Raw genomic sequence first — 5,000 nt, 5'->3', positions numbered from 1 at the left:
AGGGTGACCTACAGGGAAAAGCAAAGCTTACAGCTGGAAGCGGTGTTAATGGAGCCAGGGGTGGGGCGCTCACCTTGAGGTCTGTGCGGGTCCCAATGCCCCAGTATAGTGACGGAGACGCTGTGTGGTAAAAAGGCGCCGTCTTTTGGATGAGATGTAAAACCGAGGTCATAGCTCTCTGTGGTCATTAAAAGTGACCACCAAAACCTTTGACAAAAGCTCTTGGTAATTGATGGTCTTCAATAATGCTTCTCCTTTAGGTACATTTGAAATCAGCTGAAAAATGCTGTGAAATGGGGGGGCACTTCAGGCCAGTGTAGGATTTGGGTTACAAGAACCATTAAACAGCACGAGAAAGCCCGTACACTGAATCGCAGGGCTTTCTATTCAAAGAAGGACAAAAGAAACTTCCCTGAATTCCATTTTTTGCAGCACAGAGAGGACAGGGGGCACGAGGCCTGTTAGCTCAGTTGGTTAGAGTGTGGTGCTGATAACGCCAAGGTCGTGGGTTCGATCCCCGTTCGGGCCAGGCAGTCTCCTCCTCTCTTGCCAAAACCTGTTGCTGTGGTGAGATTGGTGGTAATGCAAAGACGCCACATACTACCAACAGATGAGAGTGTTGCGGGAAAAGAGAGAAGTGATGGAAGATTGAAGAGTGTCCTAGGTGGAGCCAAGATGAAGTGTCACAATTGCATAGGGGAGGATTTCAAATGTTTAAGATGGTAAAAATAACCGTAAGTGATCCCCCATTCCGGCGCAGTCTGACGTACTTCTGTCATATAAAGTGAAACTAGATGTTGAACTGGAGCCTCACCATTTGCATAAGTGAGGCTCCAGTTATACATCTAGTTTCACTTTAAATGACAAAACTGAAGAGACTTAAAAGAGCTGGAGAGGATTTCTTACAACTTTTGAGCCGGCACAGTTTTCGAAAACGTTTTCTTCACGCTGCACTATACAACACAGACAGCCAAGAGTCTCCAAAACAAAACGAATTGACAGATAGGAGAAAAGTCCCACTCGTCCTAAAGTTCCCAAAATCCAGCACTGAGCGTAAACAAAGTGTTCAAGTAGCGTGGGAATGCTACCCCTAATCCTAGCTGGAGTTTGAGCGACTGGTTCAGAGTTTGCTCAAGAGTTTACCTTTCACAGATGCGCAAAGATGAATGTTGAGGGTGCACGCTTCAAGGCGCCTTACAGTGCAGGGAGTGATTAGAGACAATTCGTGACGTGTGCTCGTTCCCGTATACCGTACGCCCCGGGTTGCAGTGCTAGGATGACGTCCAATACCGCTTCGGCACGTAACGGCATTATATTCAAGTGCTGGACGTGAGGGTTTTATTTTGTTCGTTTTGTTCTGCTCTGCTTTGCTTTGTTTTGCTTTCCATGGCGTTCGTAAGAGCGTCAATAAAAAGGCGATTCCTGCGTCTAACACGAATATAAGAGCTATTTCAAGTGCGGCTTCTAAAATGCTTGTAGACATTTGTCTGTTGTTGATTGTTTTTTTGTGTCTAACAAAGTGCCATTTTCCTGTCCGGATGGGGAGACTGTATCATTCCGACATGAAGCAACCCTTAAGTCCTCTGAGGCGTGTCTGTCTGCAAGGTTTGTATTTTGGAAAGGTTTTTTTTTTTTAACGGAGAACGACTTTGAAAAAGATTTCCGCCGGCGTCTCGCGATCCGTGTGAGATTGTAGCAAGAACATGGTGCGGCTTCTTAAATGCTTGTGGACATTTGTCTGTTGTTGATTGTTTCTTTGTGTCTAACAAAGTGCCATTTTCCTGTCCGGACGGGGAGACTTTATCATTCCCACATGAAGCCACCCTTAAGTCCTCTGAGGCGTGTCTGTCTGCAAGGCTTGTATTTTGGAAAGGTTTTTTTTTTAATGGAGAACGACTTTGAAAAAGGTTTCCGCCGGCGCCTCGCGATCCATGTGAGATTGTAGCAAGAACGCAACAACGGCGGCGCGCGCTGTAGTCGTGGCCGAGTGGTTAAGGCGATGGACTAGAAATCCATTGGGGTCTCCCCGCGCAGGTTCGAATCCTGCCGACTACGGTGTCCTCCTCACGTTGTTGTGTGCCGGCGCAAGCAAGGAAAAGTGCCTTTCTGCTTTTCCTGGTGGTTTTAAAACGCGAGATCGCTTGTACCCGCTGCCTTGGAAAGAAATGTCTACATGTTTACTTGCACATTGTCTATTGTTTGTTTGTACATTGTCTTGATGCACTGTTTGCACTTTGTCTTGTTTTTTACACTTGTTTTACAATCGAGAGACCTTCTGTAAGTAAGAATTCCATTGTACCAGTACCGGTTACATATGGCAATAAAGTTCAAGTTCATTCTGAGCAGAAGACCCTCACACCTGAAGAAGGCTTGCGTTTTCTCTCTTCTCTTTAAGCATGTGTACAATGTGTAATACAATTACAATGTGTAATTACAATGCGAATCGTATGAGGGTGGGGGGGAGGTGTCTTTCGCTGGAAATCTCGCCTGCTTCTACTTTACGAGTACAACCCCCTCTCTGCCGGAGTGCTGGCTGTGACGAATTAAACCGGTTTCACAGGTTTCAATCACAGACCATGTGACATGGGAGTCAGGAAACTAACACACAGCGCCACCGGATTTGATAACACTATAAAAACGCTATAAAATAATGTGACTAGGCACACAAACAAGTTTACAGCACAGTACAATAATAAATGCTGACCATGACTTTAGAAGCATAAATTGCCTTACACTCAATTTAAACACAAGCTGTCTTTAGCCCTCTAAGCTGGTTCATACAGAAATGTAGAGATCCAGGCTCAGAACACACAGCTTCATTAGCGAATACATATGCAGGACAACTAGAGAAGACGTTTTACAGAGGATGGATTTTTAGAAACATCCCATCAGTGACATCACTGAAGTCAACTCCTAGGTACTGTAACTGTCGTGTGGATAGTTTCACAAGAATCAGACAAAGGTTTAAGCATCGCTTGTTCTAGATAAAACTGCAAAAAAAACAACAACAACCCATAATGTACTTCTTTGCGGCTCTGTTTGCCCAAATCATATATTCACAACGTGAAATCTAGAAAATAATATTACGTAACCAAAATCCGCAATATGGAAACAGAACCTGTGTAATTGTTGATAGATGATGTACTCGTAACATTTTTTCAAGACGAACTACAACATTTAAAAAATGACTTGTATGTACTTGATATCTCTAAGCAATCCACGGGTCCCAGCACAAAACGAAACTAAAACGCATACCGTTTCGCGCTTCTTATTAGTTGCTCAAAAGTAATTTGACCGTATGAAATGCATAATATAAACCTAGAAATATATGCGTGAGCAGTACTTAAGCACTGTAGTATCGGTGTTAAGACATACCTCTCAAATACTGTAAATCAAGTTAAAAATATCTCAAGACCGATTCTGGTCATAATGAAACCATGTTTCGTGTATGTTTTCTTTAAAGTACCGAGACCAGCCATATACTGTATGTTTATGTTCCAAAATTAATATCGTTTATGGCCTTCACACGCGTTGCAGTATGCTCCTATTCTTTTTATGCTCAGCTACTAAGATTTCCCTTCAGTGGTAAAATTAGATATGAATATTCAATACTTAAACGGGCACAGTTAAGACATTAAATATACATATACATACTGTATACAGTACAGTTTTCATACGGTAATATGTTTATGTTCCTAAATCAATCTCTTTTATGAGCATGTGAAAGGCATGGTGAATCGATTCTCAAAAATTACTGTACTTTGCATGATTGGAAACAAATGCGTGATTGCGAAATGCTGTGGTGTTACTTTTACAAAGACGGTCAATGAAAAAAAGAATGTTGACCAGGGCAATACTTTGAGTTTACACTTACAGCTTGTCCAAGGTCATTCATTATTAATACTATTAGTAATATCTTCGTTAAAGACTTTGATGGCCACAGCTCAAACATGAGAGGTTGAGCTTTATTAGCTCCACCTTGCGGAAATTCCGGATACTATTATTTTGCTTGTCGTATTATAGGAGAATTTACGGTAACTCGCGGTATTTACCGGTAGCTTGCGGTAGACTGCGTACAGCGTACCGCAAAATAATGCGTTATCGCCCGCGCATTTTGAATGGCTGCATCTGTAGGCTGCCAAAAGTCTCCGAAACCAAATTTTGATAGCAGAAAATTCTCACTCGTCCAGAAGTTCCCTTGGGACACAACATCCAGCACAGAGTGGTAAAAAAGCGTCTTTTTTGTAGAGCCTTGCAGCGTGCATTGGTGGTTCAGTGGTAGAATTCTCGCCTGCCACGCGGGAGGCCCGGGTTCGATTCCCGGCCAATGCAGTGGCTTTTGCAGCGAGCGGCTCCATCACTTGCATCCCCTTTCAACTCGCAACTGAAAACCCACTGAAGCTTAGAAGCTGTGAGCCAGGTCAGTACCCGGATGAGGGTGACCTACAGGGAAAAGCAAAGCTTACAGCTGGAAGCGGTGTTAATGGAGCCAGGGGTGGGGCGCTCACCTTGAGGTCTGTGCGGGTCCCAATGCCCCAGTATAGTGACGGAGACGCTGTGTGGTAAAAAGGCGCCGTCTTTTGGATGAGATGTAAAACCGAGGTCATAGCTCTCTGTGGTCATTAAAAGTGACCACCAAAACCTTTGACAAAAGCTCTTGGTAATTGATGGTCTTCAATAATGCTTCTCCTTTAGGTACATTTGAAATCAGCTGAAAAATGCTGTGAAATGGGGGGGCACTTCAGGCCAGTGTAGGATTTGGGTTACAAGAACCATTAAACAGCACGAGAAAGCCCGTACACTGAATCGCAGGGCTTTCTATTCAAAGAAGGACAAAAGAAACTTCCCTGAATTCCATTTTTTGCAGCACAGAGAGGACAGGGGGCACGAGGCCTGTTAGCTCAGTTGGTTAGAGTGTGGTGCTGATAACGCCAAGGTCGCGGGTTCGATCCCCGTTCGGCCCAGGCAGTCTCCTCCTCTCTTGCCAAAACCTGTTGCTG

At 44.0% G+C, this 5,000-nt stretch overlaps 4 non-coding genes across 4 annotated transcripts; all 4 read left to right on the top strand.

Annotated features, from left to right (window-relative positions):
- The first annotated feature begins 455 nt into the window (after positions 1-455).
- trnai-gau (transfer RNA isoleucine (anticodon GAU)) lies at positions 456-529 on the top strand. The gene has a single exon. It is a non-coding gene; the product is annotated as a tRNA-Ile (tRNA).
- A 1,444-nt stretch (positions 530-1,973) lies between these two features.
- Positions 1,974-2,055, top strand: trnas-aga (transfer RNA serine (anticodon AGA)). The gene has a single exon. It is a non-coding gene; the product is annotated as a tRNA-Ser (tRNA).
- Positions 2,056-4,261: 2,206 nt separating this feature from the next.
- trnag-gcc (transfer RNA glycine (anticodon GCC)) lies at positions 4,262-4,332 on the top strand. The gene has a single exon. It is a non-coding gene; the product is annotated as a tRNA-Gly (tRNA).
- A 550-nt stretch (positions 4,333-4,882) lies between these two features.
- trnai-gau (transfer RNA isoleucine (anticodon GAU)) lies at positions 4,883-4,964 on the top strand. Its single transcript has one exon. It is a non-coding gene; the product is annotated as a tRNA-Ile (tRNA).
- Positions 4,965-5,000: the final 36 nt, after the last annotated feature.

The sequence above is a fragment of the Atractosteus spatula genome, assembly GCF_055471065.1.
Source record: "Atractosteus spatula isolate fAtrSpa1 chromosome 16 unlocalized genomic scaffold, fAtrSpa1.hap1 SUPER_16_unloc_2, whole genome shotgun sequence".
NCBI lineage: Eukaryota > Metazoa > Chordata > Actinopteri > Semionotiformes > Lepisosteidae > Atractosteus > Atractosteus spatula.
The sequence above is the reverse complement of the archived record's forward strand: the minus strand, read 5'-3'. Positions and strand labels throughout refer to the sequence as shown.